This window comes from Musca autumnalis, unplaced genomic scaffold (assembly GCF_047663935.1).
Source record: "Musca autumnalis isolate F117 unplaced genomic scaffold, ASM4766393v1 scaffold_1, whole genome shotgun sequence".
NCBI lineage: Eukaryota > Metazoa > Arthropoda > Insecta > Diptera > Muscidae > Musca > Musca autumnalis.
The window spans coordinates 291,513,007-291,540,387 of NW_027411644.1; the positions used below are offsets into that span (position 1 = coordinate 291,513,007).

The 27,381-nt window shown below is 36.2% G+C and overlaps 1 protein-coding gene across 2 annotated transcripts in view; it reads left to right on the forward strand.

Moving 5' to 3' along the window:
* The first annotated feature begins 577 nt into the window (after positions 1-577).
* LOC141389698 (uncharacterized) overlaps positions 578-27,381 on the forward strand; it is a 98,218-nt gene continuing 71,414 nt past the window's right edge. The window contains exon 1 of one of the 2 annotated variants that reach the window (XM_073961612.1): positions 578-849. The gene's annotated coding sequence lies outside the window, so the exon portion shown is untranslated. Of the gene's footprint in view, positions 850-13,610; positions 13,992-27,381 lie in introns of those variants that run through there. The other variant, XM_073961610.1, reaches the window with a different exon arrangement.

The following is a 27,381-nucleotide window of genomic DNA, read 5'->3' on the forward strand; positions in this document are numbered from 1 at the left end:
AATATCAATATTTGATAAATGGTTCATTCGTAAGTTTTGCTAAAAAATCAACAATTTGATTTTGCCGCGCGAATACATATTTTTTGTCCTTGTTTTCAATTTTAAGATATAGTGTTACAGCAGAAGTTTTTTGTTGGAACAATTCAGCGATACATCTACCTTTATGATTGCATAATGTCAAAAACAGTACAAAATGTCAACCCTGCTTTTGACAGATTAGGCCATAAAAAGAAAAAAATTGTAATCAGCTGTTAGCTGTAGCCTACCTTTACTTTATTCTACCATGGCGTTAAGAGTACAATTTGGTACTCTGTATCGCAAACGCTTTCGCAAAATAAACTGAAAATATGGCAACGCTTTCGCAGAATAAACCGAAAATATGGCAACGCTGGCTGCACAATGTAAACAATAACGAAGAATGAGAAAAAGAAATGTCAAAAATTTTTAATTAAAACAGTTTAAAAAATTTTTTGTTCGGTACGTGCGTTTTTAAAACTTGCTAATCCTTTATAACAAAAACAATAAATACGGATTCGGTGGCGGAACGGATTACAAGGAGAAATTTCAAATTTTCATTTTAATTGTTCGTTTATAGCAACAAATCGTTTATAGCAATAAATTGTGCAAATTTCGGAACAAATTTCCTTTACCGACCCTTCGCAGAAAAAAATACAAAAATTTCCTTTAAATCGTAAGTTTTCTTAAGTAGCCGGCCTTCGGCCGGGGATTTAAGACTTTCTCCTATGGACAGGAGCGAATTTCGGCTACGCGAACAAACTTTTTTTGAAATCATAAATTTTTCCCCAAGTAAACAAGGGAATTTTCGGAACTTCGGAGGCCTATATCTCGGTAAGTATACATTTCCCCAACAAAAGAAATACATCCTTGGAATCGGCATAAAAAGCACTATCTGTGGTATTTTTTTCATAATTTTCTGCGGTGGGTCGGTAAAGGAAAAATATGCCCAAATTTCTTGCTATTGGTCCTCAAAACAATATTCAATTTAACTATACAAAGTGTTTTTACGATTTATAAAAAATACAGTGAAAAATAAGCATTGCCTACTACTTTGGGTGTCAAATAAAGAATTTGGAACAAGTGTCGGTGGAAGCACCTTTCGGATGGGTCTGAAATTTTTACCATAGGTAGCCCTTGGTACCCTGATTATAACGATATTAAATTTCCCAGAGCTAAGTCTATACATTCCGAGATATGGGTCTTAACTTTTTTACTTGTATCACCATTATTACTAAAACCTATGAAATATGAGACTCGACGAAGAGTACTTTCCAATGCCGCAAATAATTAATAATTGTAATTTGATTTTATTAATAATTGTTTATTGAATTACACTGTGTGTAATTTTTTGTGTCATGGAAAATTAACCATATTCTGACACCGCAGCGTGATAGAAGATGAAAAATAAGAAGACACGTGTCTCGTGGCGTTTTTCCCTGTTACTTCGAATTTCGCGGTTATGGCCCCCAAAGATCGAGGCCTTGATGTTAAAAAGGACCATTTTGTCAGGCTCATATCTTCTAAACCGCTAAAAATTTTGGTTTACTCGTGGAGGCAAAGTTGTAGCTCTCATCTTAATGAATAATAATTGTGAAGACATAAAATCCATTCAACCTTATCTTCAAGGTCAAAATCGTTAAGATCAAGTTTCTGTTATAATTTGTTCTCAGATTTTGGCCTACAGATATCAAACCGATCAAAATTGAAACAAACAACCAACTACAAAAATGTACCTTAGATCTCAATAAACAATTTTCTAGAACATACGAACCCTGTAGAAATGGTTCTTAAAGGTCAAAATAGCAAAACAAATGCAATTTTTATTTTTCGTTTTTCGGTTTCTGCTCCATAGAAATTAAACCATTCAAAATTCAAGAAAACATTCAACCACAGTAATGTAGCGAATTTATCAGTATACAACTTTGTGGAACATCAGAGCCCACTACGAACTGTCCTTAAAGGTCAAAATAGCAAAAAACTTTAGAAAATATTCGATTTTTATACTTTTTTCTCCGATTCTGGTCCATAGATACCGAACCGCTCAAAATTCAAGAATACAAGCAAATACAAAAATATACCTAAGATCTCAGTTAACAACTTTCTAGAACATATGTATATGGTCTGTTCCTTTACTTTTGAAAATGGTAAAACTGGCAAAAGTAGCAAAAGTTGTAATCTACTTCCATATGAATTGTATGGTGTCTGAAGTAAAGGAACGCTTTTCGAGTAAAAAGTTGTAAAACTTGAAGATTCTTGCACGTAAAGGAACAGGGCTATAAACATTCTAGGAGCGAGCGAACTACCGAAATACGTCGAGCGTATACTTTTTGTAAGTTGAACAAGTTTAACTTTGACATAACGTTATTGTTTGTATGTGTGTGTGTTTTGTATTTTAAAAACAAAAGCCCAACAAAACATGAAATACAATTCATTGCAAAGGAAAATTATTTGTTTTACGAATGAAAACATTTAAGTAAGTTTTGGTCGAGGATTTTGTGTTTTAAATGTGATCGGGGACTCAACGTATTTGGGCAATACGGACGCTCAGAGAGCGTTGTTTTGGTAGGTTGGTGAAATATTTGTGTACGTCCCGTCGTTATTTAGGTTTAGCAGTAATACACGTGTTCTACTTTATTCACCACACACGCCCTGGGCATACGTCCGTATATAGGCATGGGCCAAAAAAAAAACAAACATTTCAACACCCTTTGTTGCCATTCAAGCCCGATTTTTACGACGTAGAAATCAAAAATGTCTTTACGTTGCCTTATACCCTAGACAGACGGCAGTGTTAATTTGCATTAAAAATTCCTTAATTTGAATTAAGTTTTTACCCTGACAGACGATAGTTTCTGCATTTATGAAACAGCTGTTTGTGTTGTTTATTTGTACCCAGCCGACCATTTCATAAAGTTTTACAAAAGTTCGCCAACATATGCGAAACAAATATACTTTCTACCATTGACTTTTTCACCAAGATAATGCAAAAATAAATTTAATTTATTCGCGATATTTTTGAATTCTTTTAATATTAAAAAATGTCGCAAAACTCTAAAGGAACATTTGAGGAAGATATTATTTTCGATAGAATTGGTATGGTGGGTAATGAAATGCTTGTGAAAATAAACATTTTAAAAATAGGTTTGATAGAAGGCGCGAAAAACGATTAGCTGCTATTCTATGCGAGAGAGACCACTACTTATTTGAAAGAAACGCGAACATTTCTGATTTGTTTTCCTTTTTTATTTTCTTAAACATGGAAATTTGACAAAAGACAATTGATTTTCAATGCAAATTGTGTCTCAGAGCATGAATATGCTCTCTTTCCTACATGAATATGGACTTTCTTTCACAGCATTGCCATATTGAAATACCTAAATTCAGTTTAAATTTCCTTTGATTTTGTGCATTAAGAATGAGGATAATGCACGAATTAATTTGAATTAAGGCAGTTAATGCAAATTAACGCTGCCGTCTGTCTAGGGTATTAGCCTGGGGCTGGATTCTTGTTCTATGAAAATTTGAAATGAAAAATATTTCCTTTATAATAGGTTTGTCCTTGTACTTTCTCAGTAAATATTACTCAATAACTTCATTTTAGAGGGTAAAGCATTTTATACTCTTTCAAAGGAAAAAAATAAAAAAGTAAAAAGACAACATTCAGTAAAAATATTCAATTTGATTAATATTTACGTTTATGGTATTTGAATATTTTAAACTTTTGACAACTGCCTAAAGCTACAAAATGTTACTGAACAAAATTCCTTCAGTAAAAATTATAAGTTCTCAGTAATAAAAATTTCAAAACAAGTTTCTCAATTCATTCTCTTTTACCAAAGGATTACACATGCAAGTAACTTGCAGAGAGTTGTGTATACATATTATAGTCGAAACTTCAATTTTTTCGAACTGACACTTGCATGTGTAAACGTTCGGTAAAAAATTGAAGTTACTTTCAAAGCACTTACATTGATTACTGACAAGGAAATTTTGTCGGCAGTGAGGTTGTTAGTTGGTGTGGCAGTGAATATGTGTGAGTGTATTGGTATTTTTCGAACTGCCACTTGCATGTGTAAACGGGGGGTTACTGAACATTTGTGTAAAAAAACAACATTCAGTAATAACAAAGATGTCAATATTACAAGATAGGAAAAGTCAATTGTTAAAAATTAACTGTAGAGGGAGTTAACCTCTGTTGCTACGACATCATAGCAACATTCTGTTAAATGAAAACTGTTACTCATTGGAATATTGACAAGAAAAACATTAAAACTCAAATTTTAAGGCGTTGACTTTTGTTTTTTTATTAAATAAAAAATAAGAAATAGTGAAGAAATAAATTTCAGCCACAAAATACAACGTTAATGTTTTCTGCCGCGAGAAATGGGAATCAAAAACTATTGACATTGCTGTTATCATTTCCAATGAGTTGTGTAGCCATCTGAAACCAAAATGTGAAACTATTATCATATGTTTTTGGAAAATGCATTTGTTCGGGTCTTTATTACTTTACGTCTTTGGTAATAATTTGTAATAATTATTACAAATTATCGAGTACGCAGACACACTTAATTTTTTTCATTTGACAGTTTTCTTCTTTATAAAAGTTTTCATTTCACATTTTCATAGAATTGAGCCCCAGGATTACGTTTCGTTGCATTTCCAAGCATTGGCAACATTTAAGCTCTGTTCCTTTACGTGCAAGAATCTTCAAGTTTTACCACTTTTTACTCGAAAAGCGTCCCTTTATTTCAGACACCATACAATTCATATGGGAGCAGTTTACAACTTTTGCTACTTTTGCCGGTTTTACCATTTTCAAAAGTAAAGGAACAGACCATTATTTGCATATGAGACCTCGAATATTTGGTGTCTTATTACTTACTAAATGTTGCTGAAACATTTTTTTCAGCAACTTTTCCTTTATACAACTGTCAAAATCTGCAACATTAGTAATAATTATTACTAATTTTTGTATGGCTTTAGTTGACCTTTGGACTTAGTCTTCCTTCTTAATTTAGTTTGGCTTGAGGTCAGTGCAATAAAAACAATTTATACTTTTTGTTTTTATATCTTTTTATTTTCCAATATTTCGATCGACGTCGTCGATCATCATCAGGGATTGTACTTTAAAAGAACAAATAACAATAATTTTATAATTATAAAAACCTTTTATATTTTATGACAATAATTACATTTCTTTTTGTTCTCGAAAAACAGACTTTACTTCCACATCGATTCACAGGTATTTTCCAACTAAACTTTTTGGTGTTTTTCTACTATGTTTCTATAAATTTGTGCACAGTGTTCTGTGTCTGATTTAAAATTCATTCTGTTTTCAGCTGGGACATTGATAATGTGAAGCATCTCTAACATATCGAGCCCTTCCCGCGAAAAAGATGTAAGCGACATTTTTTCGATTTTCGTTTTTTTACGGAAATCTATGAAGAATATTCCAACACACCATCTCCCAAATTTTTAGAACTCAGCCATGTACCGTTACGAAATTAGAGCAAAAACAATTTTGATGTAAGCGCCATTTTTGCTTTTGCGTACATTTGTTTGTGACAGCGAATTGTCGCTTACATCAAATTGCACATTTACATACCATGTCGTTATTCTACTATATTACAAGAAATACGTTTTAATCTTATAATTCTTCGAATAAATACTTGCTATAAAATTAGTGTGCTTTGTTTTTAAATTGTAGATAAGAATTACTCTAAAAATGATTTGTTTCACATATTTTTTTTTTTTTGATGTAACCGCCACTTCTCGAAGTAAAAGTCTGATTGCGTGACAGCGAAAAAGATGTAAGCGACACAAACTACCGTTATATTGAAGATATTCCACATTTTTTTATTTTTTCAGTAAATAGGATTTAATAACAGAACTATACCAAATTTGAATAAACAATTTTGGTTATATCAAAAGTTATTCAATAAAAACAGTCTCCTGTAAAATTAGCTTCTTGTCGCTTACACCTTTTTCGCGGGAAGGGCTCGATATATCTTCGCTTATAATTGTTTTCTTGGGTTAAAATGTCAACATTTTTAAAATCAGGTGCATGTCCTGTTGTTGCACAGTGTGCGGCAAGCGCTGTTTTCTGTTCCAAAGATTTGCCTTCAGCTTTCTGGTTAGATTTATGGGCGCTTAACCTAGTTTTTAGTTTTGATTTAGTTGTCCCAACATATACTTTTTGGCATATGTTGGACCCGTCACCATTGCATTTTATTTTGTATACGACGTTGGATTTGTCGTCTCGAGGAATTTTGGACTTCATTCTACTAAAGAGGTTGTTATTTGTGTTTGTACTTCTCAATGCCAATTGATGTTGTTCCTTATTGTATAGGTTTGAGTTAGATAGTCTTTCAGAAAAACCAGGTATATAGGTTGAACGCTTATAAATTTTAGCTGGCTTTTGTTCAATGTTTTCCCTTCTTTTGTGTCTAACATGTCTGATAAGTTCATCAACCGTACGTGTTGGAAAATCATTCATCTTTAGAATATTTTTGATTTTGTTTATATTTTTGGTGTGAAATTTATAGTCACTGATATTTAGTACCCTTTGTATGAAATTGGTGGCCGTATTTATCTTAATTCTGCGTGGATGTTTAGAGTGATAGTTAATTAATCTACCTGAGGAAGTAGGCTTTTGGTACCAATCTATTAATAGTACGTTGTCTTGTCTTAGAACAACAGCATCAAGGTAAGGTATTTGGAGGTCTGATTCACATTCCATTGTAAATCGTATGTGCTTGTTGTACATATTTAGTGTCTTCAATGTGTTATCTATTTGATCCTTCTTTATTATGCAAAATAAGTCATCAACATATTTTGTTAATAACCTTGGTTTTACAGGTAACATTTTCATCGTTTCATCTAGTAACTCTTCCATCACGATATCAGCAATAATAGGGGAAATTGGTAAGCCCATTGGCATCCCTTTTAATTGCTCAAATATTCTGTCGTTGTATACAAAGTACCTTGAGTCTTTTATGCATATTGTTAAAATCTCTATAAATAGATTCAAGGGGATTTCAGTGTGTTCCTTGATAATATGCCACTTTTCTTTTATAGAGTTTATTTCCAAGTTCACAGGAATACTGGGAAACAAGGATATAACATCAAAGGATATTAGCATCTCACTATCGTCAATGTGTTGGTTGTTTATCCTCGATTTAAATTCCACAGCGTCTTTTATGTTATAGCTAGATTCCATAGTTAGGCATTTTAGAATAGATGCCATATATCTAGACAATTCGTAGGTTGGTGAGTTCGTGAATGAACATATTGGGCGCAATGGGATCCCTTCTTTGTGGATTTTTGGTAATCCATATATTTTTGGGGGAACAGCAGTTCTTGTTAATAACCGATTTTTGTCCGTTTCAGAAATTAGTTCGAACAATTTCATAACCATCCTGTTGTTCTTTTCCTGCAATCCTGTTGTAGGATCTTTTCTTAGCCGTCTATACGTACATATATCCACTAGAATTTGATTCATTTTTGACTCATAGTCCGTTTTTAGCATTGCTACAGTTTTTCCTCCTTTTTCGGAATTTTCTATGGCAAAAGACAGCCCAGTATACTAAAATTACTTGAGATAATAAGTGTGTCTGCGTACTTGATAATTTGTAATAATTATTACAAATGTTTCAAATTTTGACAGTTGTATAAAGGAAAAGTTGCTGAAAAAATGTTTCAGCAACATTTAGTAAGTAAAAAGACACACCAAATATTACAAACTGCATGTGTAATAACTAGAAAATGATCTAAACGGTATCCCACGGAAAATATTTAATATGTACGCTTATTGCAGGCTTCTCCTGTAGAAGCAGAACATTTTTATAAATATGTTTTGGTATTTTATAAAATGACACAAAATATGTTGGGATACTCCCTCCAAACATTTTCTATCGCTTGCTTGACGCAAAAGTCACTGAAAACGGATTGTTGTGTCTACTGCGACAGTCGCATTTGTTTCCGAAAAGACAAAAATTACTAAAGAAACTGTTCCACTTATGCGGTCCAAACTCTATTTTCGCTTCCGTCACTGTTGTATGTTTCTTATGCGATTCAGTTGGAGTGTCGGAAGCGGGGCACTTTGAGTGTGCATTAGGTACTCATGCAGGTACCGTTTACGAAACTTTCAGTAGTGACGGAACCGACAGTATTTGTAAAAGGCTATTTAGTTTTTTTATTGTTTATTCAAACATATTATGATTCATTTGAATTTAATGTTACTGCGGTTATAAAAGATGCATTTTATTATAAAATTGATCAAAAAAGAGAAAAAAAATTATAATACAATGCACCTTTTATAACCGCATTAACATTGAATTCAAATGAATAATATGTTTGATTTACTTTTTTATAAAAGTTGTAAATATACAATAAAGAATCTAAAAAGCTTTATTTTCATTTAAATTTTTGTATCAAGTTTGTACCGATTGCTAACAGAACGTCACAAGAACTGAAGAAATCACGTCAATCAACTCATGTTTTATTCTACTTATTTGCCACTATTGTTTTGAAAACATTATTCTCTATAATAGAGAGTAGTATCAATACTCCAGACTTTAAGCATTTGTTTTTGTACAACATAAAGTGTCGCTTTTTATAATACTGTAAGTCGCGCAGTTGCGACCACATAGGGATAAAAAAGCGATATCAACATATTTGTTCTTGTAAATAGACAACATTCGCTTTTTTAACTGAATGCAGGCACTTTACGGAGACGCATTTACTGAGAGAAGATATATTTAACTTCCAAATGTTTGGAGGGCTATGGGAAATATTTGTATTTTCAAACAAACACAATCTCAAAATATGTACATATCGTCTGCTCCGTCGGAAAAGGTCGTAAGTCCCTTTCAATAAATTTTTCAGGAGGAAGAAAAAACATTACAGCGCTTTCTGTATTAAAGATTTTATTTTGGCGGTAAGGACAGTATTTTTCGTTTATTTATTCCGCTTCAATACCTGTACTTTGTTTGATAAAGTTCCGTCGCGTTTGGGAGATAATTGGGATGTCTTTGGACTTACGACCTTTTCCTTGTACAGTTTTGTATTTTTGTAGGGACTTACGACCTTTTCCTACAATTTACGGACGTTTTTAAAATAAAATATTTATACTTTACAAAACAATGTGGAAAGGGTATTATACGCTTGGTTTGTCCAATATTCGTGTAACATCGCGAAGTATTCGTCGTAGACCAGACGTGACCAAAAAGAGAACAGCCCAAAATGTGAATGTATTAAAACTATTGGCAACTTATGACTGTGTGTTAGTGTGTTTTTATGCACGCACGCTACAAAACAAATCAAAACATTGTGTCTTTTTAGTACGCTCTTTCTATGCATTCGGGTCGTATGTGTGTAAATTGCCGAAAAACTTCGGCACCGCTGTGTCAAAGAAGAACACATTTGTCGTAGACCCCCTCCCTTCGCCATTTTTTCATATCTTGACGAGATAAAGCGATCTAGCTATGTGTGTCCGTCCATCCATTAACAATTGTAATAAAACTCCAGGCCTCAATTTTGAATCGATCGTCACGAAATTTTGTGGAGAGGTCGGGTTCCGACCAGAAGTGACCCCATTAGATGTTGGTTATGATCGAAAGGTGTGAAATGGACCAAACCCACAATTTTTACCCGACTTTGTAGCTGTCCTGTAGATCGCAGTAATATTCCGATCGAAGCTAAATTTTAAGAATGATTTGAGTTTAAGACAAAGAATAAGCTTGCAACTTAACATGGAGATGAGATAATTATTAGCGGGTTTAATATTGTGTGAAATCTTATATATAATAGACAATGTGGGTATGTTTGTACCCAGCAAAAATCCTCATTACAAACCTCCTTTCCCACCCATTATTTTAACAAGGGCATGTCGCGCGAAATATCTGGTTATTTTGTAACCACTGAACAAAGTAGATGGTAACAACTGAAATAAGTATATACTGAGTAGATTCTGACAGTGGTTACAAAATATCCAGATATTTCGCGCGACATGCCCTTGTTAAAATAATGGGTGGGAAAGGAGGTTTGTAATGAGGATTTTTGCTGGGTATGTTCCGCATAGACTCAAAAACGGCTGAACCGACTTTTTTGAAAAGTTCAGAGAATATATAAGGAACAACCGAGGTGAAAATAGGCTTTATATTTTTTGAATTTCGGAAGGGGCAAAAGTTATGAAAGTATCGGTCAGAAAAATAGTTTGCGAGGCAACGGTTGTTGAATCTCCGACGATAAGTACTTATTCCATGTAATTTTCAGATTATGCACAGGGATGTCCCTTGGCTATATATTTTGTTGAATGTCGGAGGAGCGGGTTACACCTGTGCCCTATTTTTTAAATGCCCTGTATATATAAAAATTACGAACGATTCCGTTTCCCCAATCCTGGGTACATATTTAAACAATAAGACCCGACCAGAGTAAAATTCTAGGTCGGTATAACCATGACCGTCTGTCCGTCTTTTGAAATTAAGATACAGCTCGCAATTTTTAAGATAGATCTTCGTGATTTAGTATAGAAGTTTCTATTACTTCTAGGATGTTTGGTATTGACGCCTTCATATAGCCCCCATAGAACGGTACCACCCGATTTCCGTTATTTTGAAGGTGTGGCCTCAATATTCCTCCGAAATGGCTGAAATTTGGTATTTATTCTTCGTTTCCGGTATAAAACTTTCTCCCATAAATTTGTCTATATAGGTCCACGACTTCATATAGCCCCATAGAACGGTGCCTCCCGAATTTCGGTATTTTGAAGGTTAGCCACATTGTTTTACCGAAATTGCTGAAATTCGGTATTTAGTCTACTTCATAAACGAAAGGAAACTAATTGAACTAAAATTCAATACAAATCATGGTGGAGGGTATAACAAGTTCGGCCTGGCCGAATTTAACGACGTTCTTACTTGGTATTGATATTCACATGCATATTCCAACTAATTTGCGATGAAAAAAAATTTAATTGACATAAGAAAAGGTAACATAAACTGTTTCAAGGGCCAGAATCGTGGACCGGTTCGGCTAATATTTAATATAAAACATGACACGTTCAATTAAATTTCATGATTAATTCCGTTAATGTACATGGTTTCTTAGCTACATTGTAATCCCAAATAGTGTCCTTTTTTGTCTTCCCAAGTATTTCTGCCCCAACTCACTGCATCTTTTGTTTTTGTCTGTAAACCATGTAGAATCTTCAGCATGGAATGTCTTCCTGCGTTTAGGAAGTTTATCATCAGAGCTTTCAGAATCACCGTGAAAACCATAGGGAACTAAACCCATGACACCATCGTCTAATTCCATTCCAAATTCATACTGCTCTTTGTTAGCAAAAACCATGATGTCTTCTTAGTTTAATAACATTTCTATCAATTATTATTTTAGAATCATTTAATAATATAAACATTGCATTTATTCGTCCGTTAGAAGGTATTACTTTATTGAATTCAGAATACAAACTAATCTCGTTATGTGAATAAATGTCCCTAGAGAAACCACAAATTACCAGTTGATAAAGTTAAGTAAGATATACGACAGAAAAATACAGTAAACATTTTGTTTTTTTTTACAAATTTTTCAATACATGAGGAATTTGAACACATACAGAATCCCAATTTGTATCAATGAAAAGGCCAGAAGTCCATCTTTCATAAGCAGTTCGCTTATAGGGGAAAATAGATTTCAAATGTAAATTTTCGTTGCAATATAGAAATTATCAAATTTTTGTTCAATAGTTTGGTCCACAGCCTCCGCCAAATATCATCCGATTATCATCCAAAGGTGTAGGCTAGTTCTTTACATTGTACCCCAATCATGTATGACGTTAAACATGATATCTGAACTACATTAGCTGTAGTATTCTTTTAAAGTATACATTTTCCTGTGGACTTACGACCTTTTCGTACTCAAATTTGTACGTTTTGTGGACTTACGACCTTTTCCGACAAGGGCAAAACATATACAGGGCAATCATGAATAAAAATTCCGTGCGGAATTTGTTCCCTTTCCCCATTTTCAAAATTTTTATTTCCAAATTTATGGCCAAAAAGGGAATATTTTTGGGAATGCGGCGAGAATATTCCATAATCGAGTGATTCTAGCAGTTTCCAACGTTTTAAAACATTGATTTTTAAAAGAATTTCACTTTTCAAAATAATTTTCTTGCGGAAAATTCCGAGGGAATTATTCATGATTGCCCTGATAGAAAAACGCGACATACTACCATTTTCTTTGTATGATACGACGTGTTTTGACTTGTACTATCATCCTGTAACAAAAACGCGATTTCCACAAAAAGTGGACTTACGACATTTTCCGACGGAGCAGACGATATGTAGTTGTGTGCACAGGCCTAGTCTCCCTGCAAACATTTTTTCAAAATTTTAATCGCTTAAAGATAATCTGCGATACGCGGGGAAGATCAATTCAATCGCGCAAGAGCGCGCCTAATGATAACCTGCGAATCGCCGACATAAAGTAACTGTGTCCGGGAAGCGAATCGCGAGGAAGAATCGCAGATTAATCATCTGGAAGATCTTCAAAAGATCAACATGTAAAGAAAAATTAAAAAAAGAATAGAACAATTGTTTTTTGTTTCTTTTATTTGTTGTTTAGTTTTCTGCTTTTGTTTTCTTTTCTGCTTTGTTATGGTTTTTAATTATTCCTTTATGTTGTGGTTATTTGTTATAGGCACTGTACTCAGTACTGTTTCTCAGTCACTATGTTGTCTTTTGTTTAAACTTGGCAAAACCTGGACATGTGAGTATTGACATTGAGTATTGACAAACCAATACTCATAATATTATACGTGCATTTATATCAAAGTTCTGTAGAAAGTGTATATGAGAATTATATGCAACAAAATCAAAAATGTTAGTAACAATCATCTGTTGCTCTTCCAGAAGAGTCTTCTGTGATTCCCAACGGCGATCATTTGAAAAATGTAAGAAAAAAATGTAAACAATCACCCAATGATCGCCGTGGGGAATCACAGAAGATTAATCTAAGCGAACAATCTTCCAAAAATTGAAAAAATGTACATAGAACTTTGGCAATAGTCTCAGATTTCATGTTTTAAATATTTATGACACGGGTATAGCCAAACATTTCCTGGCTAACACTATGTTTACGTTTACGAAATCAACTCGATTTCAACTGCCAATTCCATTGCTCAAACGTCAAATGAAATCCAGTCGATGTTATGTGCTGTTTATATTAGAGCTTTTTGCAGGGTTAACCTTCTTTATAAGGATTTGTTTGAAATATAAGCAATGGAATTGACATTTAAAACCCAGTCGGTTTGTTTAATCTGGTTATATATTCATTTGACGTATAGGCAAAGGAATTGACAGTTAAAATCGAGTGGATTTCGCAAATGTAAACATAGTATTGCACCCACTGTGCTTCCAGCAACCAACCATTGTGGCCATCACAAACAACATCATTAAATAACTTCATAATTATGTTTGTTTTCGTAGACTCCGAACATGTGGCAACATTTCGTTTTATGTTGGCGAGAGAGAACATGAGAAGAACCATGCAAAACTGTACGAGAGCGCAACCAGATTAAAATTAACACAACTCTAACGAATCGATCGTAGTGTTATTAAAATCGCCATCCGTTAGTGTTGTGGAAATGTTGTGAAGAGTGGTTGCCTCTGGCTGTTTGTTTGGCTTGTTCTGTGTCCTATCAACGTTCGTTCGTTGTCTTCTCATCGATATTGATTGATAGAGTCAACATTGGAAGTTGGCAGTTTGTTCAAATAGTGGCAACTGTGTGTGACTATCACCTCCTGTTGTGCTGGTGTTTTTGCATTGTAACTAAATTTGTGCCAAACAAAAGATCCAGACGTTACTATCGTTCATTTGACAGACGTGTTCAAATCACATTTTGGTGTGAAGTGCGCTATATTAAAGAAAACAATCTGACGACAGCGGCAATTTAAACAGAAAAAGTAAGCTTATTAATAAAACACATCATATAAAAAGTTAACAAAAATAACAACAAAAACACAAATCAAAATAAAATCACAAAAAAAAACTGCAAACTAAAAATAAACTGAAGTTAGTATTTTGCTAAAAAAAATCAAAGAGAAACAACGCTCTTGCAGTTGTAATTATGAAAGTAGTGTTGAGATATTAGCAGTGGGCTTTGTGAAAAAGCCACGTATTTGTTCGCAAAATAAAAACAAAAATAATAAACTTAATGAAAACGAATCATGAAAATGGTATCTTAATATTATCGTGAAAAAAGAAATTTAAGTCGGCGTACGTAAACCAGAACCCATCAAGAAAATAGTGTGAAACATTGGTTGGTAAAGACTTAAAAATTGTACAAACAACAAAAATTGCAGACTGTTGCTAACCCTCCTTTGGCTTGTGTGTAGATCACTAATAACAACAAAAACGAAAGAAAGTGAGGTTTCTTTACATTGCTCTGTGTGTTTGTGTTTTGTGAGATATTTAGCACATGTCAGGGTTACCATAATTACGCAAATATAAACAAAAATGGTAACAAATGAGCTAAAGTTGTGTTTGTTTAACCTAAATAACTAACGGATTTCTTTTAATTTGACAGTTATTGGAAATAGGTACCTAAAATTGTCATATTTTACGCACAAGTGAAGGAACAGGTCTCGCTTATGGGCACCTCTCGGCTCCGGCTGAAGTTTTTGACATAGCTAGTGCTTGGGACCCTGATCACAACGATATAAAATTTTCCCGAGGGAAGTAGGTCCATACTTCCCGAGATATTTATCTAGACATGTCAGAAATGTCTTACTTAAACACCATTACCTTGTTTATGGGTGCCTCTCAGATCGGGCTTAAATTTTTACCATAGGTAGTCCTTTCCCAGGGGAAGTTCAAACTTCTTTAATGCCATTAAAATTTCTGCTAAATTGTAAGTTTCTTTAAATAGATGCCCGGGATATTCAAGCCTTTCTCCTATATACTCCTATAGACTGTAGCAAAAGTCGGCTACGCAAACAAAAATTTCTTAAAAATTATACGTTTTCTTTCAGCTTTACTCTTCATAACCTTTGAACCGATACTCATATTGTCCAAGTATGAATAGTAAAATGTCAAGACCATATCTAGGGATGTATGGACTTCCCCGGGAAAGCGATATATCGGTGTGATCACTGTCCCAAGAACTAGCTATGGTAAAAATGTCAGCCCTGTCCGAGAGGTGTTCATAAACATATCTCGGGAAGTGTGGACTTCTCGAGTTCCCAAAGACTAGCTGTGGTAAAAATTTCAGCCCGATCAGCGAGGTTCTATACCGTTAATGTGCCGAATTACATATCTCATCCTTTAGCTCTTGATTTGTTGCTGGCTTATCGACGTGCACCTTTTCTTTTTAATAACCCCAAAGAAAGAAGTCTAACGATATAAAATCCAAGATATTGGCGCCCAATTAAATTTATCGCACAAAAAAGTCATTATTTCGTTATTTGTATGTCAAGTCTCACCGTCCTGTTGAAACTACATATCTGTGCACAACCATATTGTCCAATTCGGCACATGAAAAGTGCGTTATCATCTCGCGATAGTGAACAGCAATCAAAGTAACTGCATGACCGGTCTCATTTTGGAAAAAGAAGTACGGCCCCTTGATGCCGCCATCCTATAAATCACCCCAAACAGTTACTCATCTCGGCAGCAGTGGTTGCAATTAGCCTTGGATTAGCAGTCGAATAAATACGGCAAAACATGTACGTTTAGGTGTAGTTTACGTTCAACATCGGAGTTGATTTTACCCTCGTCTCTCTGTCTAGCTGGATGATAATCACTAGATTTGTCGAACGGATAAAACGGTTCAAAAATTTTCAAAAAATGTTCCTAAAAACACAATTTAAGTACATGTCTCGGATCGTTTTGCAATTTGTACAGCAGGTATATTTTTCGAGGACAAGTCCATACTTCTTGGGATAATTTCTCTAAAGTTTTAAAATACCTTTTTATTTCTTCTTTAATATCAAGTTCCAAGAATGTCAATATCGGACAACATCTTCGGATACCTCCTTTACAAATGTTCGAGACTTTTCCTTTGAATATGTATATTTTTTTCTTTTTGACAAATGGGGTCGCAATGTATGGGAGCAAGACACCAAGTTCCCTTGTCATGGTTGTATGTCGTGTTGTTTCGTTTTATTTTGTGGTAATGTTTAAGATTCGGTATCCTTTTTGCAGGTTCGGCACCTTGGTATAAGCCCCGATCCATGGTACAATTATTATTATTATGGTACCATGGTCCCGACCGAGCGTAGGTGGAAACCCACCAAAGCACCGTATTAGGCAGTACGCAAAAATAGGGTTTTTTCGAGTTTCATTTTGAATTTTTTTACCGAAGCTACTCCTTGTGGTTATGTTTACAGTAATATAACGTTCTTCATGTCTATGCTTCCAGATAATGTCTGGGAAACTCTAAAAACAGCATACTGTAACCAAATGGCTGGTGGGCACGATGACTATCGAAAGAGGTGACTGACTTGCATTGGTTGAACCTTTGCACAACGCAATATTTCACTCAAGTTTGAGGAGGGTTTAGAAAATTTCATGGAAGGTATTTCTAATTAAAACTAAACAATTCTTTGTCGGAAAGCCCATGCTTTCTGGAGTAAGGGCCAAAAAGCGCTAACAAATCCAACGGTGACCAGCTAAAATGGCTGGTTGGCAAGATGACTATCGAAAGGGGTGACTGACATTGGTTCAACCTTTACGCATCGTAATACTTCTCTCAAACTGAAATCGATCGATGAAATCTCAAACAACTCCTCACGGTACCTCCATCATTAATATTCAAAATTTTCATTACTAAAGTACAGTTTAACGTATTTTCGAGGATTGTTTTGACATTTTCTTTGTAGGTAATCCTTGTGATTCTGATATAATTTTTTCGTGGTCAGGACCATGCATACTGACATCCAGAAGCTACAAGATGGACTGTGTAGTTCCATGTAATTATGTTTTTTGTCGTCTTGATTGGACCCTACCCCACGAACACCTAAAAACTTAGGCCATGTTTATGTTTATGTGGATTTATTTGAAATATAAGCAATTGAATTGACATTTGAAACCCAGTGGGTTTCTTAAATCCGGTTATATATAAACGTACTATTACTCCGGAAAATGTCAAAACTTCTTGTTACTTACCTCTTCTTACTTGGGTATTTTAATAACCGTTTATGTTCCTCTGGTCAGATGGTACTTTTCATTTGATGCACATCTTATGGGTATGTTTTTTACATATGAGTTGTCACTTCTCCAATACAAGATGTATATGCAAAGTGACAACTCATATGTAAAAAACACATCGTGTAAAGTACCCATTACCTGCGTGTGGCTTCCGGTCTTTTAACGATTCATAACCAATGAGTTCTTCTTTATTTGCGTATCCGATATTCGGATATATTCAAAAATATACATATTTCAAATATAGATATTATCTAGTTGTAAGTAAGCTCTCGATTTTTAGCGGCATATAGTAAGTTAGTTTCATCTCTGTGTCCCGTCCAACCTTCAATGCTTTTTGTCCAGTATATCTGTCTCCTGCATCTGGTTTCCCTCCATTTTGCTTTTTATTGGTAATGACTATTTACACAGTGCGACCAAATTTTTTTCCTATAAATATGTGGAGAGAGAGGTGAGGCATATGGTAACCCTTTGCCTCTCAGCACCCTCTCTCTCCAACAAACTGACAATTGCCGCAAGGAAAATTGCTTAATGTGAATATGGACTAAAGGACATTTTGTTCTACTTTTGCTTGCTTTTATTTTTTTATAGTAGGGTTACATTAGAGTTTTTTGCAGGGTTAACCCACTTCATGAGGATTTATTTGACGTTTGCGCTATGGATTTGACATTTGAAACCCAAACCCACTGGGTTAATCCACTTAAGTGTAACCGGGGTATTATCTTGAAGCACTATGTTAACGGTTGTTAAATGTTGCTCCACAAACAACACTATGGAGAGCTAAATGTTTACAAGGTAAATCCCATATGTATCTTTTTAAAGATTTCACCCAAAACATTACTCATTATCTCCATTACTTCATATTTATCCCATTTTTCTCTATTTACCCAAAAATGGAAACACTAACACCCAAAGTACACAAAAGAACCACTAAGCAGAGGCGGGTTGTTCACTGATTTAAGCATTTTTTGTGTGTATGGGTGCAGGTCCCTACTCTTTTTTGTTGTTATTGTATTTTAATGTTTTTTTTTTTGCATTTAGCCCTTTGTTGACTGAAATGAGTCCGCACTTTTTTGTCGACGATTCCGTCGTCGTTGGTGTTTAAATTGCAAACGGGCAAAAGTTGACATGACATTTCGAAATACGTTTTAATTTTTTTTTGGTAAAATATAAATTAATTAGAGCATTAAATAGTACGTCTGTAATGTGTATACAATTAAATGTGGTAACTCTTTTTCCCTCCACTTAGTTCTCGGAAGAGTTGGTTAGGTTATTGCTTTGTTCTTACGCGGATTTTTATTGGTGTTGGTAGTAAAATTCAGCTGCTGTCTCGTTTCTTTTGTTATTGAAATTCTCTTGTTTGTTTTTTTTTTTCGTTCGTAGTAGCTCTGAACTATTTATTATTACTTAACAGCGGTTTGTTATGTTTTGTTCTTTTATTTGTTTTGGTCTAACGCACATACTCTCCCTCATTCCCTCGATTTCGTTCTGTTGTATCTATGAGATAAATGTCATAGAGTTGCCGTTGTTAATGTCAATGGTGATCGCATAACATTTTGTTTGGTCGAAAACTACCAATCAAATTTGTAGCAAAAAGAGATGCATTGCCACCGAGTGTAATATCAGTAGTGGGATTCTCTAAAGCATTTTTTTGGTTATCGAAAAAAAATCGCTAAAATTAAAATGCTTATAATTTCGTTAATTAACGATATTATTCGGTAAGTTAGCGACCAATAAAAATTACTCGCAAAGTTCTACCGATAGCAAGAGTGATATCAACTTTTATTTAAACTTTTCATTCATAATTTTGCGTTTTAATTTGACGGATTTTTGTCGGTAACCAAAAAATGTCCTAGAGAATCCCGCTACAGGTATAATCGCCTTGCGAACTGAATGTCCAGGTTCGATTCCCAGGCAAAAATACTCCTCAGCGTAATGTTGGCGGCATTTACCGAGTATTTCAGCCGTGTTTTCGCTGGTGGTGGTTTCAATAGCCAAACTTAAGATGAAATAAAATATGAAAATTTAAGAATATTTCAATTCGGATAAATATTTACTTGCAGCAAAGATACGTACGCAATGATTAAACGTAGCAAATAAAGAACAAACTGATACAGCACGGAAGTTGGATATCGGTAAGCTGTAATCGCAACAGATAGCCACAGCATTCAAATAACCCAATTGGTTAACGAAAGTACTTCTCGTTCCGATAACATATCTGCACAGTGGTAAAATTCATACATACTTGGATATCGGAGACCTTCAGCAAGGAACCCACGTTACGACCAGAAGTGTCTCGTGCTGCTACAGAAGAGAAAAATGTGGCATATAGGGCTACTCTACAGAGAAATGGAAAATTGAGAGTTCGATAGCAGTCTGCGTAAGGCACAGCTATTTGCGATAAGATCAAGATGCTGACCGGCAGGGGTGCTGACAAAAAACCCTGTTGACATCTTACAAATTAATATCTCGGTCTGTGGTAACCCAGTAAATCTAAAGTCGGATGTCCGACACGTCTGAACAATTTCGGAAGCCAAATCGATCAGATTTGGTTTGATGGGAAGTTATGCGCTGCCAATGTGCATGCAAATGTTAGCGCTACGCAGTGGAAGAATATCCAAACCTGCCGAATACCGCCCGGGACCATCTATATGGGGAGACGAAGGTTTTACCGGTGCATCAGCACAATAGGATTTTGTTTGCATGTTATCCCTGTGAGCATCCATGTCACGATTTAATGGACAGGCTTCCCCCACCCAGGCACGTCAGGATAGATCTTTATGATGTATAGAGGGAGAGGTGCAAAGGTATGAAGCTCCGACATCGAAACAATGTTTGTTCTTCTCTCCTACTAAATACTTCCCAGATCGATATAATTGAATGAATATTTCAATTCACCGTTCTTTTGTGTATTCACGCGTTTTCATAGTGCTGATCTTCGGTTGTTTTTTGTTGTATAGAGAAACAGTGTACTTGGGGACCACCCCCATCCCTCGCAGAAGAAGAACTCCAGCTGTTAAAGCACTCCAACCCGATTTCTTGCCACGGCATGTGGATTGGGACCATACGATACGCTGCATTTGTCTAGCTGCCCAGCTAACCCTATTCACTTGTCTTCTTTAGGGACGCAACCAGTCCAGGTTGCAGAATGTTTGAGTCTGAATACGGAAAAACCACAACCTGATAACAGAAATAATACAAGAACGAACATATTTGCTTTGATACAACAACAACAACACTTACCCGATGATTGGAACGTGAGCATCTATGTCCCGTCCACAAGAAAGGAGATATTCTCAAATTATAGGGGTATAAGTTTGCTCCTTATGGATATAAGGTAGTGTTAGGATATTGAGCAAACGACTAACAGGGTGTTTTTGTAAAAATGATTGCCTGTCACACGAACCGTTCGTACTAAAACGTATACGTTCAAAATTTGGTTCTTGTAAAATTTTACGAACCATTCGTTTTTATCTGAAAGCTTTCGTCTATTTCATAAAAGCTTTTATATTTCAGGGTTTCCATGATACTTATTTTGTGAAGTTTGCATATGCTTCTGCACGTAAAATTTGTTACTTGATGGCAACCCCGATAAACAGATGAAAAACAAAAAATAAGAAAAATATGTAATCAAATTTGTCCAAAAATAATTGTGATAACATGAAGAAACGGATGTACATTTACGCGTGTGCTTCTATGGAAAAAAATAAAATTGCATTCCCTTCCAGTTTTCGTGTGTTTTGTGCCATTTATTACTCAAATTATTTAATTCATTCAAAACGATGGGTCTTTTCCATTCGTTTATTTTTGACGTATTCGTTCGTCTGATTTTGTTACGAAAACCAAAAAAAATTACGAAAATAAAAAGCTTTCATTTGTTTGTCACACGAATACAAACGTCAACCGCTATGAAAACCAAATTGTGTCTTCGTTCATGAAATCGACGAACGAATGGGCAAAAACTTTTTACAAAAACACGCTGTAAAGCCAATGGTTGGTGAAATAATTGAGTCGGTCTAAAGCCGCATTGATGGCTTTAGACCCAACCCCGACTTCACCATTGGCGTTGGATACTTGTGCAAGCAAGTTTGGTTGAGAGAAAAAATTTCGAAAGATTTTTGGGCAAATCGGCGTTGACGTGGAATACCGAAGTCATATGAACCACGAGCTGTACGGCTATATAACGTCAAAAACAACAACCACATGAAAAAAAGTGTAAGTCATGCCATACCTTATGTACCGAGGCCTATAAAAAGGCGTATAAATACGTGTCACTTTATAGGAAAACAAAATATATCGGAAAACTAATGATGTTGGTTTTGGTATTGATACAAAAAAGAAACATTCTCGGACGCTAATACGCTAATGATATAAGCCTGATGATAGATAACCCTAAAACACTACAGAAAATGATTAGAAAAGTATGACTCGTTCTAAATGGGGAATGGAAGTTAACCAATTAAAATCAAAGACAAATGTATTCAGAGGAGGAGAAATCCTGTCAGCATATAAAAAATGTGATGTTGCCTTGTCGTATGGTGTATTTAATGTCATGTCGCTCAGTAGTATTTCGGAAAATATTTGAGTTTCGTCAAAATAGCCAGTAGCATAATAATATATTGTAATATATGTTTCGCTATCAATTTTACCTCGGAACATTAAGGGCCTGTTTCACTATGTCGAAAGAAAATTATTGCGAACTAAAAACACTTAAACTTTGCGCTTCATGGCAATATTGACATTGTGTTTGATTTAAAACTACAAAATTTTAAAATCTTGCACGAGTTTCGTTATTTTTCTTTCGTTTTCATTTTCGTTCGACATAGTGAAACAGGCTGCAAGTCAACTTAAGGTCCAAAGACTGTTAGATTGGACTGCAATTTTGCAATTTGAGGAGAGCTCGCACAACAGAGGTGTTTGCCTAACGTTGGAAATGTGATGTTTTATAGGACGGTATTTCATTACCGTCAATTTTTAATAGTTTTGGTCGGAATTCATCGTAAAAAAATATAATACAAATGAAACGACAACACTGTTTAAAAGGTTACCAAAGTGAGTAACACAGTTCTCAGATACCATATCTCTGTTATGTTTTATTTCTTTGTTTCCTTCACCAATTCCTCTCTTTAAGCATCTCAGACATACTGTTCTATGTACATAGTTCATATTGAGTATCAAGTAAAGGTCATGGACAAAATAAAAATAATTAAATAAGAACAAGAGTTCTGAGAATGTGTAACATGAACAAAGAAACAGATCTCTATTCTGATGGTCTACTAAAAATCTTATGAAGATCGTTTTAGATAAGAGGTTGATGAATCTGCAGTAAACCTAATAAGCGCAGTGGGATATGTATGTAGTACACAGATATTCAATGGAAATTCTCTAAAATCTACTATATAATTATGTATCCTGCATTAAACGTAGAACAATGTAGGAACCAGTAAGGGTACATTTACATTGTATTGGACTGAAAACCTAGTAACTACCATTCCATATACGTCAAATAAATCCACATGCTATAATATCTAATTCTTGGGCGATTCCCATGATTAGTAAATACCTATACATAGTAAGTAGTGCGAATTCTCTTAATTCTCCCAATTTTTATTTCATTAATACCTATACAAATTATAATTTTCTTCTGCCTCTTTCATATTTTTGTATTTCGTTCAATTCTTAAGATTTGATGTTGTTGTCAAATTTTGTTAGGTATTTATTTCAACGTAACCCAAGTTCAATGGCCAACAAACACGGTCATTGATGATCACCGCCGCTTCATTAGGTAACTGAAACCTGACACATACCGATTTACGGAGAAATTTTATCGGCTGCATAAAACAAAAAAAGAACAAAACAAAGATACAATTTGTGTACTATGAGTTGAGTGCGTACATATAAACATACACAGATTCATACATGTTCCAAATGCCATCCGTCACAAGCGTCACAGGCTAGGGAGAGATTGAAGTCAGGCATTTTGCAAAAAGCAGCTCTCTGGCCTTTTGTGTGACCGACCCGACTAACCATCCTTTCCGTCGGCAATGTGTATGTGTAAATGTGTATGTATGTATGAATGTATAAGCTACTATAACACCTGCCTTATTTCCATTGTTTAACAATTGGACACACTACCAACAAAAGGTTGTTGCTCCTTTCCGTATTGCATGTACGATTTAGGTATGGATGTTATGTGCCAATGTTGTATATTGTGTTCTTGTGTTTTTTGTTGTAGCCGTTACTGCGATATATTGGTATCCAGAGAAGTGACTATACAAATTGGGCTGCATACTGGGCACAGTGTTTTCAGAACAGAATAAATGAGAGAGTTGTTGCTGTAACAGTATTGGATATGATTGTATGTTTATTTTCCTGCTTAATGCGGCTGTGGCATTATCTCCAGGTCTAGAAATGTAGCTTCTTCGATTAGTCGTAACTACAAAACTACTAGAATTAGTTGAGCAGGTTTGGCAGGGTAACTGAAAATGTGCAGTGTGTCGTGCAGACCTGTGGCAAATGTTGGGCAGACGTTGTTCACGGTGTCATCGATCGTTTTCTGATCTATAGGATTTTAGGCGACTGCACCATCCCGAGTGTAGCTAAGTCAAAAATACCCTGGTTTATCGTGGCAGCTAAGGCTCGTCAGCTACGATAGATGCTTGACATTATCAAAGGCTTTTGATAAGCCACGGGCTGCCATCACTGTTCTATCACACGACTAATATGTATGAAGATGTCGTCCCTAGGTTTTGTCGTATTTTCTGCTTAGGTTAGGTTAGGTTTAAGGATGCGCAGCCCTCTGTTATAATAGGTGACTGCTTCACTCGGAGACTGTTTGTCCATTGTGTTCATCCTGTATAGGCTATTTTGAGATGCTGGAAATGATGATTTAAAGATGATTAGATGTTTGAAGATGAAGGAGATGATAGAGTGTTGATGCAGCTTGATGAAATGAGGATGATGGATAGAGGTGAAGAGATGATGGTGAGTTTAGGAGGCGTATCTGGAAAAGTGAAAACGAAATTTTTTATTAAGGGTTGCTAGTGATCTTTGCTAAGCCATGCTAGATGCCTGGCAAAGTTGAGTAGGACGATGGGATCTATGTTAGACAGGAAGGTCAGAGTGTCTATCTCATATCCGTATCATATCTCTGTACGGTATTTCCTTGTGTGCAACATGGGGCACCTACAAAGCAGATGTTCGGCAGTATCTATCTCCTCCGCATCTTCACATAGTCTGCAGTAGTCAATGCCACTGTCGTCCCATTTTGAACGTAGGGACTGGAGGCTCGAAATTGGGAACTTTGCGTTTCTTATTGAATAGTACAAGCACTGTTTTCTCCGGGATTACTCCCAGACCATTGTTCTGGGCCCAGTTTGCGAGTTGTACTAATGCTCTTTGCATGAGCTCAGACAGGGTTGGCAAGAATTTGCCACTTATCATCACAACCACATCATCAGCGTAGGCGACCACCTTGATCTTCAGCCGATCGAAGCACACAAGTATTTCATTTATTACCAGAAGCCATAGCAGAGGTGAGAGAACTCCTCCCTGCGGAGTGCCTTTGTTACCAGATTTCCTCACGGAACTCTCTCCTATGGATGAGTTGATGATTCTACTCTTCAGCATCTCATCAATCCATTCCACGAGGATGGAGGAAACACCTGCGTTGCTGAGAGCATTGTGGATTGAGTCAAGCTTCACGTTATTGAAAGCCCCCTCTATATCAAGGAAGGCAGCCAGCGTGAAGCCTGAATTTTCCATATGCTTCTCAACATGCCCGACCACCTCATGCAGGGCAGTCTCCACTGATTTGCCCTTAGTGTAGGCATGTTGTGATTTGCTGATGTTATTGGGGTTTAATAGTGTTCTAATTTCAAGATCCAGTAACCTTTCTAATGTTTTCAAAAGAAAGGCAGAAAGACTAATTGGTCTGTAGTCTTTTGGCGAAGTATCACTTGGCTTCCACAGACCAGGTATGTACGATAACAATAAACAAGCCTTGAAATTTTCTACCAGGATTGATAGCGCCGGCTCAGCCACATTCTGTAGCATTGCCGGTATTATACCATCCGGTCCCGGTGATTTATAAGGCTGGAAACTGTTGATCGCCCACCGAATTCTTGGGTGAGTGGTTATTCTGTCAATCAGCTGTTCATCCTCGACGGTTCGGACTCGACTAAGATTTGCTCTTGGCAAGGCTACGTCAAAGTCAACACAACCGGGAAAATGAACCCCTGACAGCAGATCCAAAGTCTCCAGACCGGAGTTAGTCCAGGAACCATCGCTCCGTTTGATACTACCTATGGGTTTTGGGTCCTTAGATAGTATCTTACGGAACCTGGCAGCTTCGCTAATTCCTTCTATCGACTCACTGAAACTAACCCAAGAATTTCGTTTAGCTTTCTTGATTTCACTCTTGTACTTATTGAAATTGACCTTGTAGGCATCCCAATCCGTATTGAGTTTAGTCTTACTGGCTTTATTGTAGGATTTCCTAGCTGATTTACGTAGCTTGGCTATTTGTTTAGTCCACCACGCCGATTGGGATTTCTTCCCCGGATAGGTGATAGGACAAGAGTCCTCATAGCTCACTAGGAGGTTTTTAGTTAGGGAATCCACAGTTCTCTCTACCTCCTCAACAGTATGGAGTGTGTTCATTCCACTTCCATACAATCTTGAGGCCGTCAGAGCTTCGAATTTACCCCAATCCGTTCTCCTGGGATTTCTATGAGGGTTCTGTGTTACCCCAAGTATAGAGATTTGAAAAAGTATCATCTTGTGATCCGAAAAGGAGCACTTTTCTGATATTTTCCAGTTCTCTACAACGGAGTCGTCCATGTTGGTCAGGGTTATGTCAATGACTTCCCCCCTTAATCTATTTTGAAAGGTGGGAGTGCTACCCCTATTACAAATTCTTAAATTATTTTTTAAATAAAATTGAAAATGTACTCACCTCTGGCATTTCTGTCACCGCTTCCCCAGTGAAAGTGGTGGGCATTGGCATCACATCCAAGGAGGACCCAGCCTATGCTCCCTAGTTCATCCACTAGATCCTGAGTGACCTTGCCTGGTAATTCGGGGTCTTCATAAGGCAGGTAAATGAAGACAAAACTAAGGGTTTGCTCCGACCGATTTTCTGCTTACGGAACCCAATGCTGATGATCAGCAACTGAATATCTATTTCTGACGATTTGGAGGAGAAAAGCATCAAGAGTTTTTTCAAATCGGTCTGTACGATTCACTTGGCTTAAGTAGCGGGACTACCGTGTCCATTTTTTCGCTAATGATGTGAGTGTCTAGTGGCAGGTTGAGAACTATCGTGAGATACTTAACCCCCGGCTCATCCTGCTTTTTCAGCATTACCCTGTAGATACCGTCAGGGCACAAGGCTGTGGATAATTTAGCATTCGTGATGACATTTGCGACATTATTCATTGTGGTTCATCCTCGGCAGGAAGATATCTAATGCGACTCTTCCCTTCGCCTTGTTACACCCGGGGTGTTCGAGAAAAAACCTTGCGCACCTCTTCGGATCAGTCAACGTAAGGTCGCCAAACTTCACTCTTTCCAAGGTTCGAGACTGACTTAACTGTTGCCCTCATTTCACTAATTCCGCCTAAAGTGTTGCAATTCTTCTGATGATCTAGCCACTTGTTACGCTTGTATTCCGCTCCTTAACTCTGGGGTCCCTAGGTTTGGCTCGAAGAAGTTTATCATGTTCATTTGCTCAATCCCAGGCGTGCGTACCGGAGTGACGCGAAACCATAGTGTTTCGTCCAGCGGCTGCCCAGCATCAGCATTGCGCTTCTACGTAGGTTTCGTGCTGCTATTTCCGCCGCATTTGTTTGCAAGTACATAGCGATCGGTTGCAGCTGTAATTATTTATCGTAACAGGCTTTCTTCTACCTCAGAAGGACAGTTCTCTAAATCTGTGATTGGTGAATTCTTTGAAACCTAGCCAATTAGCTTTGTCATGATTGATGAAAGTGCGGCGTTTAGAGGTGATGAAGTCGGACGCTCTGCTAATGGGGCCGATTATAGGGAGATAAACAACGGATTGCCAGTTGACGTCGTTTGTCAGGTCTATCCGCCACTTCTGTTTGGGGCATACGATCATTGAATATACCTCTCAGGTTCCGCCGCCTT